This window comes from Protobothrops mucrosquamatus, unplaced genomic scaffold, assembly GCF_001527695.2.
Source record: "Protobothrops mucrosquamatus isolate PMUCROS unplaced genomic scaffold, P.Mucros_1.0 scaffold_299, whole genome shotgun sequence".
NCBI lineage: Eukaryota > Metazoa > Chordata > Lepidosauria > Squamata > Viperidae > Protobothrops > Protobothrops mucrosquamatus.
In genome coordinates, this window is record NW_015386375.1 from 223,168 (window position 1) to 234,981 (window position 11,814).

Consider the following 11,814-nt stretch of genomic DNA (forward strand, 5'->3'; position numbering starts at 1 on the left):
GGAAATAGAGTTTATACTTTTATATTCTATACCATATAATTCAGCATTATTCTTGGGAAATATTATAGTTAACCAATGCAATTGGAAGCATTGAGTCAAGATAAATTTAAGCCCATGTGAATTTGTCTAAGAATTCAAAATTCTAATTTTGCAGTATGTTGTATGTTTTATCAGAAGTTTCTCTGAAAAAAAAGGCAATTATGGAGTATTTGGCATTCCCACTAATCAAATCTGTACATTAATAATGAAATGTATTGTGCATTCCATCCATATATTTCCATGTTTATGTCATTGGTTTGCTCTGAGTTTTACTTTCAAGAATCAGCTGAGGACATTATGCCACCTAGTCCAAAGAGCCATATACTGGCAATAATTATTTAGAATTGTAGCTTGGAGAGATTGGCATTATAAGTCCAATAGCTTTGACTGTTCACTGTTTTATCAAGGATACAATGTTTGTCCAGCAGCATATGTGGAACTGAATGTGTGAAAGAAAGATATCAGGGACGTATTTACTGGGATGTTTTCAAGGCAGTTTGCTCAGTACATTAAACTGAAGTCTGAATAAGGATCTTTTCCAAGACTTTAATTAGGCTTCAGCAAGAACCTTCTATGCTAGCATTGTACCGTGCCTGAGAAATTCCCATCAAAACTCTGTGCTGTTTCAGAGACCTTTGAAATTTGGCAAGGAACTAACATGGGGTGAGGAAAGCAAAAATTCCTGGTAAATACATTTAGGACCTTGAGTGTTTAAAAGGACTTTTTAGATTCAACCTCATGTTAGTTAAAATCCCTTCTAATGAATTGGAGATAATTAGGCTGCTTCTGTACCAACATATAAATAGAAACATAGACTGCACTGTTGATGTTACCTAGTTTGGGTAAGCAATGTCTGCAAGAAAACAACCAAGTTCAGAGAGCACCAAGGACCCCTCATTTCAACCCTGAGCTACAAATATTCTCCTCTATCAGATAAATCATTGTCCTCCAGTGCAGCCTTATATAGATATAATATTGGAATGCCAGTGCTTACATGCTTGTCCAAACTGTTATTAAAACTTCTTCACATGGCTGTTTTATAATCATTCTGTTTCTTGGTGGTACTTTACTGGTTAGCCTAAACAAGTCTTAAAAATAGTTAATGCCACACATAAAGAGAGGTCAAGCACAAAGCTTATTTTGGAGAATATTAGTCATGTCTGTGGCAGCCAACTTTATCTCTGCATGATAGAAGCACCTTGCCACTATTTAAGGCTTTCATCGTTCACTTATGCCATTGTGATATTAACTACTTTCTTACAATTGCCTATAATTACAGGATTTCTTTTTATTTCACCTTCTCTGTAAACAGAATATTTTCACATATCACCAGTTGCATCTTTTGAAGCTGCTGCTATAGGTAGTCCTCGATTTACGACCACAATTGGGACCAGAATTTCTGTTGCTAAGCAAGGTGGTTGCCATGGTTATTAAGTGAATCAGATGGTCATTATCGAATCCAATTCTCTTCCCCCCCCCCCCATTAACTTTGCTTGTTGGAAACTGGCTGAGAAGGTGGCAGATGGCGATCAAGTGACCCCAGGACACTGTAAGTGTCCTAAATACATGCCATTTGCCAAGTGCCTGCATTGCGATCCTGTGACCATGGGGATGCTGCAATGGCCATAAATGTGAAGACTAGTCATAAGTCACTTCCTTCAGTGCCATTTTAACTTTGAACAGTTGCTGAACAAATGGCTGTAGGTCGAGGGCTACCTCTAGTGTTACCTTGTATTGCCGTGTGGCTCTGCAGAGTGACATTTCAAGCATAAGCTGTGGCCTTGGCTGTATTTCAAAAACTTCTCTTCCTCTCCCAAGTCCATCAACATCAATTTCACTGCCAATGGGTTAGCCTGCCTTAAAGTTCACTGAATGTACTCAATCAAATATTTGTCTTGAGATAATGTAAATCTAAATCCCAACTGATTACCGGAAAATGGGGGTTATTTGCAGTACCTCAGTGCTATCTGCTTATGGCTATGTAAATTAATATGAATTTTGGGCTTTAGATCTCCCCTATAAATATTTGGGAATTTTTAGTTTTCCACTTACTGAAGTTAAATTGTACCACGTGCGTTACTTGTAAAGGGGAAAAAAAATTACCCACCAATCCTGCATTGATGCTAGATCTCATTCATAGGGCTTTTCTGGAGAGGGAGGAAGATCTGGTGTATATAATCGTTATGTAGAGTTATAGCACCCACAAAGAAGTCGAGAGTATGTCCCCTTGTTTTTTGTCTGTTGCAATATATTAGTTTCATGCAACAGCACAAATCTTGTAAGAATGAATAGAGAGGCATCTGGTAAGAAGATGCTGCTCTTGTCATTCAGCATCATGCTTATTCCAGTATAAATTAAGACAAAGCTGAAGATAAGATTTCAATTACTTTGGAGATAGTGAGCATATAAATCCATGTGAAACCTCATATAATACAAGCGAATAACTTGCAATAAACAGCCTGCTTGACATATTCTCAAAGAAACAATTTGGTGTAAGTGCACATGGATTGTGGCTTTGATACGCATATATTTTAAATAGCAAACCTGAAGATCTCTCCCAATATCAGGTATCATTCTACCTTTCGATAAATTGTGGTTTGCACACACTGCAGTAAAATAGTTGGACGTTTATGTAGGGCACTCACTATTTGGTGGCCTATCTAAAATAGTCACCATGCACAAATTTTAAAAACATGACTTAGCATGTAAAAAGCAGTGGATGAAGAGAAAATGTATTTTGTCTTGATTTAAATAATGATTCAAAAGATATCTTTACTGAAAATAACCTTTTGGTGGTGTCAGATCTCTCTTACTACAGTCAGGACTAAAAGAGGTAAACAAGTATCTCCTGACCTGGAGACATTTATTAGAGAAAATGATAAAGGTGGCAGCCTAGGAATTCTGACCCTGCACCCTTAGGGAAGGGGAAAAAGCCCCACTGCTTTGGGGAATGCAGGACATCCTGCACCTGTGCATTGTTTGTACAACAGCTGCTAGGTCTCCCGATCATTATGAGGATCTACTCTCACAGGTAGTTGGATTCAAAAGAGCAAAGGCTCAAAGGAATCTCTTTTAGAATTCTAGTTAAATTTAATGTTATCTAGTTATTTAAATATATATATATGGCAGAGTTATTTTTAAAAGCATATCCAAAATTATCTGAAAACACACCCATCAGAGTTCCAATGGGAGCCTGAGAGATATTCCAGCGTCCATTTGTCAAGATTTAGCATTCAGATTAATAAACATACACATACCTTTCGGGCTGCCCAATGGAATTTAATTGAACTTACATGGTTGTTACTCTATATTCAGAAGCCTGAGTTCAAAGAGTTCTTTCAAGTCAAGTAGCACTGCAGTGTAGAGGATTAGATGGTTTAAGCCCTGCAAATAATGTTACTAGTCACTCAGAAAGAAACATAACATTTCTGGCAAATTATTTTTGGCTTTCTTCTTAAATATGTAGGACCTGCTGACAGTCTTTAGGCATCAGCTGACATTGCTGTATTAATTCCCTTTACTGTTCCAACCTGAAAACAACAGGAAATATACAAACCTGCAGGAAATGGTAGAACTTAAATTAAGGGAAATAGCTGTTTGGTCAGTCACTGTAAGAACGAAGTTAGGTGAGCCAAATGTGGAAAAGTACTCTTAAATTGTTTCGTCTTCCATTGTGATCGAGATCTACTGTAGCTCTTGCGTGGACCTTTAAAGCAAAGAAGGTGAAATGTGTCTTAGCATTTTCTCATATCTTTCCTCTGTCGGTCTTTATTGTTACACTAATTTTTGCTTCTTAAAGGAATTACAAAGCTGGCCTACTATGTCTTTGCTACTGTAAGAGTATTTCCTGCAGTGATTGGAGGAAAGAGAACTCTTGCTGTGAATAGCAGAACTATTTCGTTTAGATCACAATGGGGTGTGCCTTGCCTCTCAACTGGACTCTAGTGTATCGTATTGATTGCACTGCATTTCAGTGGATGTTTTTGGAATGTCCTTTTTCTGTACTGTGTCTGCTGAACAGGAGAGCTTTTATTTTTAGTAGCTTGGATCAGCAAATCTTCCTCTGGATGATCTTGGGGGAATTCTAATTTACAGCAGGCATGCAGCCATTTGAACTGCCTAACCCACCACTCCTCATCTATAGTTTCACTTTATAAATAGCTGCAAGCAGGACTACACACATTTAGGACATTTCCCAATGAAATTATATTTCAAAAGTACCCAGCTTTCAGTAGTCACTTTTCCTTGAGCAGATATTTTTTGAGGAATGTCAACTTCTTATGATGAAGGTTAGGGATTTACTAATTACTCATTCTTTCATGAGAGACATATAGGCAAGCATTAAATAATTGCCTTCAATTGATTTTTCTCCCCCTTTGAAGTTACCAATAGGATATTTTCATTCTGTATCTTACATGAGACATATATAATTGCATTCAATTTCTTGTACCCTGAGAAGCTTGCATCCAGAATTAAATCACTTCAGCATATTAAAAAAAAATCAGAACAAAACATAATGATATTCTCATCTCTTCCTTCCTGTGTAGCAAGAATGCTATTATAGACTTGTCAGAAGAAACAAACCTTTCATTTTAAAAACTTGTCTTTAGTATACAAAGAAGCCTACATAAAAATTGACATTGCTTATTACCTACTTTGTATTAGGGTCTTGAATATTAAACCTGATACATTTTGCATACAAAATATATAACTGAGCCCTTCCCTGTATGCATTCATGCAAAGTAACAGTAGTGCTTGGCAGACAAAATTGCATGACATTCTGGAGAGCCACACTAATCAGATAAAATGTATTTATATCAGTATATAAATTGTGTTAATACTGAAGGTGGGTGATTTTTGTTACTTTTTGTTTTTCTATCACTAAACTATTGTGCTGATATCTCTAGCTAGGGTAGAAGGTGGAATAAAGAGGCTGGCTACTTAAAGTTTCTCTGTTGGAGGAAGCAACAGAGGCCAGACTCCTGAAGCCTTTATCTGCCTATTCCCCTAGAACAGGGTTAGGCAACCTTGGCTCTTTTATGACTCGTGGACTTCAGCTCCCAGAATTCCTGAGCCAGCGTGGCTGGCTCAGGAATTCTGGGAGTTGAAGTCCACGAGTCATAAAAGAGCCAAGGTTGCCTACCCCTGCCCTAGAAAATGCAATTAGTCTGGTACGATGAGAAGGGCAGGATACAAATCAAATAAATAATAAATAATAATAATAAATGGCAGAACTACTTTTCATCTGCTCATGGAGTTGTTCTGGTTCTATTTCCAGATATTTCTTCTAGTTTCAGTTTAGCCTTTGCTTGCCTTGACAACTCTATGGGGAGCCATAGGTGTCCGTAACAGAACATAATGACATCAAAATAACAATTATATAATTGTGTCATGCCTTCTGACACTATACAAGTTGCATCATTTGCATGATGTTATATTTTCTTATATCCCCATTGTCCCAAATCCACTCTATCCCCTGCAGATAGCTTACGTGGCAAGTTGTTACCTTGGGGTAGCATTAAATATATTATCTTACATTCAGTGGAACTAGTAAAAAGGCTAGCCTTCAGAAGCTTTTTATCTTGCTGAAATGTTTTATAAATAAAGTATTTAGAAGAAATGGTTTTAATTGTAGTAGCAGTAGCTGAGCTCAAAATGTTACTTTTCTACAGTCTGGTTGCAACTCAGAAAAATGTTCTTAATTCAAAGCTGGACTTCTTTTGCAAGATTACAGTAAGCAGTACTGTAGAGTAAGGACTCCATCCTTTCTTTTCCAAGAGGCTAATGTTTGCATTGAAAATAAATGGCTCATTAAATTTAATAGGAGTTACTCACTAAGCCAGGCGTGGTTGCAACTATTTACAATAGAAAAAGGGCCGTATATAAATGCATAAACATATTTAATAACACATGTGGTTTGGCCTTTAGGCCATTATACAGATCTGATTTAATCAAGATTCACAATTGCATCTTGCCAAGCCTGAGAATTTCTTTGTCTTGGTTCTAGAAGTAATCTGTATGGAAGAAAAAAGTAGCCAGTGAATCTTTTTGCCACACCAATTCTATCCAGACCACATGTACCTTTAGCTTTCTAAATTATTATGTACATGGAATCGTAATTACAAACGGTTATGGTTGCAAGTGTACACTCCATTTATTTAGTTCATACAGAATTCATTTTACACTTCCAGAAATCGAGCAGCACTATAATTCAGAAACACCTATGTCGTTAGCATTTGTGCGTACTGTGAAGGAAAAAATATTAAATAACACCATAAAGAGCACTGCTCTTTTTTCAGTTTATTTATAAAGAGGTCTCTAAATCCAATACTTAGAATCATCACCATTCTTCATGAGGACTACATTGTGCAGTTTGTGGGGGAAACAGAGGCAGCAAGGACGGGAAAAATAGAACTTTGGAGATATGTCTGTGGAGATTTTCAATCATCCAGGTCATGGTTGTCCCAAAGGTCCTGTTCAAAAGACAACTGGACTTTGTTTTGTTTTTTTCCCTTGAAAACATTTCGCTTCTCATCCAGAACTGAAGAAGCTTCTTGGATGAGAAGCAAAATGTTTTCAAGGGGAAAAAAAAGTTCAGTTGCCTTTTGAACAATACCGTTGGGATGATTATGGGATATGCCTCCTAATATAACAGAATAGGGGTAGAGGTGGTACATACCCACTTACTAGAAAGAGGTCAGTCTTCAAAATGATATCCCAGTGGAGACATGGGTAAACAATATGAAAATGAAATTCTGCAAAGGAAGATGTGTCAAGTACAAGATGGTGGATAGGAATATACAGAAGTCTGTTTTAGAGTGAGAGTTTGGAAAACATCAATTATGGATGAAATGGGGTAAAAATGAAGAATTTTGCCTTATAAAAGTACACTGGTGAATACAGGCTCCACTACTTGAGGAGGATTTCATTTTTTGGTTAGATTTTATTTAAATTGCATTCTCAGATTTGAGTAGTGCAGTCAAAGAAGCAGATTGACAAACTGGAAAGGTTGGCTCAAAAGATAAAATCTTATAAAGAGGAACTGGTAATGTCTGCTTAGGTAATAAATGACTAAGGGGAAAGGTATGTTGACAATTGTTAAACTAAAAAAAGAGGGAGGTTTTGCTAAAAACCGGGAAGTGCAAAGAGAGAGAGAATGTCATTTGAAATTGTTACTATTTGACCATCCCTATTTTCTGCTACAAAATGGCTTGTGAAATATAATTTATAGGAAAGGATTATACTTGGAAATTGTTTAGATCAAGTTAGAACAGATTGTGCCCCTTCAGATATTGCAGTGATTCCAAACCATAAGCTAGTACAGCGAATCTCAAGCGCACCATTTATTTTATAAAATAAATAATAAATTATCCTAATTTATTTAGGATTTTATAAACTGCTTCAATAACAGCAATTAAGTACAATAAAAGAAATACAATGTATAATTATGGTTCAAAAAGTTCAATAAATCCTTAACATTCCTGGAGTTGACAGTTCTGCACCCTTTAAATCCCAAAGGTCTTCCAGAACAACCATATTTTTTTATCTAAGAGTTACCAAGGGCACGAAGCAACCATCTTTAGTGCCCCATATTTTAAGGAGGACCCCCATTAGCACACTAGCCTAAGTTAGGCAGAGCTTTCCTGGCTGCTGTATGAACCAGGAATACTAAAGGATCCCCAGATTGCAGGTCCTTCTTCTCAGGAGAAGAGTAAAAGATGTAGTAATCACAGAATCAATGGCCTTCTGAATGGATAGGCCCTCTGTTTTGCTTCAGTTGAGCCTGAACTTGCTTCTCCCTATTCAACCAGTATAATAATTTCCAGAAATTAGGCAAGGGCTTCCACTGCTTCTTCTATTTGGCCTGGGGTGGCGATGAATAACCTGGTATCATCTGCCCTAATAATGCTGCCTTATTGCAAACCAGAGGGTGACCTCTTCCAGTTATTTCTTATAGAGAGGGTTGCGCTCCGAAGCACTCCCTTAGGGCTACCAAGGGCCTTCCCACGTGACTTGGGTCTGTTTTAGAAACTTTATTGCAGCACAGATTTGAGTATAATTACTCCAATTCCTGGCTTAATCTTTTGCTGTGCAGAAATTAAGTGAATGGGGTTTTTTTTCTGTATCATTAAAAGAAGAAGAAAAAAGCATTGCTAGAGAAGTCTTTTTTCTTCACCCTAATACTGAAAGGTCACAAATTGCTGATTGACTTCTTGAAATTAACGCGTTATTAGTCCAAGGGTACAAACTTTCCTCTAAATGTAAACATCAGAAAAGGGGCTGTGAGAAACTGAATCCTGGCCTGCTTAACTCCGGATTAATTTCAGTGAGCTTTGCAGAGGTAACGTTGCAGTGGGTGGCCCTGGGTGGAGGGTGTCAGGGAGCTGCTTGCTTTTGCATGAAAAGAAACTTGATATTGAACTGGTAAAACATTGACCATGATTTGCCAAGCATATGGAAGCCTGAAGAGTTCATTGTGTGGTGTGTGTATGTGTGTGTATGTGGATATACGCGTGCATGTGTTCTTGGGCTGGTCCTAAGACTATGTGAAAAGGGTGATGAAGTAGGGTAGAGAATTCCTAATTTCTAATATCTTGGCATTGGAAGGGTGGGATTTTTGTTTTGGTCATTCCTTCTCATAGTTATAGTTTTGTGAGGGAACATTGATTTTAACATATTAAAAAGCCTTGTGTCAGCTTAAAAAATGTACTCTTATAGTATAATAGTACCCTAACTCACAAGCTGGATGTATTGTGCAAAATAAAGTTGTAAATTATTTAATAAAAATGTTTGTAACACATGCTATTTCAATATGTTTTGTAGTTTTTCATGAATTCCAAAATTATTCCCATCCTCATCCTTGATGCTTGCATGTATGTATGCCCTTTTGTTTATTGCCTTCAGATCAGAACTCCTGGTGACGGCCTGGATAAGTCCCTACTATTTTCTCGGTAAGGTTTTCTGACAGTGGTTTGCCATTGCCTCCTTCTTATGGCTGAGAGAAGGTGATTGGCCCAAGGTCACTTAGCTGGCTTCATGCCAAAGGCAGGACTAGAACTCGTGGTATCTGGTTTCTTGCCTGATGCTTTAATCGCTAAACCAAGCTGAATCTGTATGAATCTAGACATCCCCAAGTAAACTGGATGAAATAGTTACATGTGTTATTATTTTACACTTACAATGACAGTCCTTTATTTTCACATGTGTTAGAAATACTATGATATCACGAGTCCTGACAATGCACTCCTTGATGTTTGTTTTTTTACTAACTCAACAAATTTAGGCAATTAGTTACATATTGTACCATTTATGGGACTACACATCATGTTCAGGTATACAAGAATGGACAATTTATTGACCATCAAATTTTGTACCTCCTGCCTCCTTCTAGCTCTTTATGCTATACCAGTGATGGCGAACCTTTTAGAGACCAAGTGCCCAAACTGCAACCCAAAACCCACTTATGCATCGTCGGGTGCTGGGTGGGTGTGGCCCATTGGGTGGGTGTGGCCCATTGGGTGAGTGTGGCCCATTGGGTGTGCGTGGCTGCGGTGATAACGGCAGACTGGGTGGGACTAAAAAGTTCAATCAATCAATTCCAACTTTGCAAGATATTCTTTTCCCGCGAGAAGTTGAAATTGACTGATTGATTGAACCTTTATTTTTTTGCACACGGCAGTGGAGGCCTAAAGCGAAAAGGTTTTATAAAACCCAGCTGAAGGCCTAGGACTGGGGCGATGGCGCGCGTGCCCACAGAGAGGGCTCTGAGTGCCGCCTCTGGCACCCGTGCCATAGGTTCGCCACCACTGTGCTATACTAAGTGGCTGGCCATGATAAAAATTCTGCAAGTCTTCAGAGTTCGTTATATTTCCTCCTTTTTTTTTTAAACAGGAAACTGATACATTCTAATCTAGACATACTCGGGTCCAACTACTGTTATTCCTAATGGAGACACAAGTTGTGAATAATGGATAGTATAGTCCTGTATGCCTCCCTCCCCCATCAGATTGAGGAAAGATATGGTAAACAAGCATGTATTTAATCAGCAGGCAACTATCATCCTAATTTTGATGCTGCAACTTACTGCCATACATAAGGTTATGTATGAAGCTCCCGCATGTTCCTAGCCTTTTCTAATCTTGACTGCCAAATTCTGCTTGTCTATCATTCATAGCATCCCTGGATAGATTCCTATCTGTTCCAAGACTGGTTGGAAATGAAATGAATTATAGCTCAAGTAAGGAAGACTTTTAGACGCTGCTCCGTTGCAATCTGCTGCCTTCTATAACTGCAACCAGGGGAGGGAGGGAGGGAGGGAGTATCTCTTTTCACTTCCAAACTAATGGATACATAAATCTGCTATTACTGTAGAGCAGTATTTCTCAACCTCAACATCCTTAAGATGTGTTGAACTTCAGCTCCCAGAATTCCCACAGCCAGCACACTTCCGTTCTGGTACTTGAAGTCCATACATCTTCACGTTGTTGAGGTTGAGAAACACTGTTGTAGAGGGAATGAAGCCGGGCCACTGTAACTAACCATAATAGGAACTGTTTATCCAAAAGACAAATCCAAGAATTTAGTTTTGCAACTACTACTCAGCAAAAGCAGGAAAATAAATGGGTGCAATAAAATTGCTGTGCGCGGAAAGGCAGAAATTATTTTTTTCTGAATAAAATACAAGCATACTGCTTGGCTTTAAACTGAATTTCATTGATTATAGTATGCTTTAAAACCTCAGTTTCAAAGATCGTATCAGGCAATGCTTATTATTATGGGGTTCTTTGGAGGAAATAGCTGAACAATCATTTTCTGATACATTGCACTGTATGTGCTCTTTCACAACCCCATCCATTGGATTTGCAAAACCCACTTGTAAAGGTGTTATAAAACCAATCCACATTTTCTCCACCCTCTCAGGAAAGGAATGGCAACTGTCAACATGTTTTAATCGTTAATTGTGGTGACAGATAATTCTCTAAGCTGAAGTCGTCTAATCTGCAGGGAAAGAGTCACCCACGCTGCGAATCTGGGACTAATTTTGTTCTGTCTGCAATTAAATATGACCTGGTCATTTCATTTTACCTTCTGGTGCAACCTCCAGCAGAAGGACAGGGAATCATACATTTCCTCTACAGTAAAACTTCTTTCTAAAAGGGTCTTTTAAGAAGCAGAATTTTTAAAGCTTTGCAGCCTACACTACAGTATGCAATGGCCTGGGGCATTTCCAGTTGCATTTTTTTTTTTTTCGATCCTCACAAAGTAGACTTTCTGTAGAACAAAGCTATACAGAGTATATAAAATGAAGAAGGACCCATATAACATCCGTTTCAATTACAGTTATAAGAATGAATAGCAGTAAGATACGAGGGGGTGAATGAAAATGTATATAACAGTGATGTCGAACGTTTTAGAGACCAAGTGCCCAAACTGCAACCTAAAACCCACTTATGCATCGTCGGGTGCCGGGTAGGTGTGGCCCATTGGCTGGGTGTGGCCAATTGGGTGGGCGTGGCTGCGGTGGAAAAGCAGACTGGGTGGGACTAAAAAGTTCAATCAATCAATTCCAACTTTGCAAGATCTTTTTTTCCCCGCGAGAAGTTGAAATTGACTGATTGAACCTTTTTTTTTTTTTTTTGCACATGGCGGCGGAGGCCTAAAGTGAAAAGGTTTTATAAAACCCAGCTGAAGGCCTAGGACTGGGGCGATGGCACGCGTGCCCACAGAGAGGGCTCTGAGTGCCGCCTCTGGCACCCGTGCCATAGGTTCGCCACC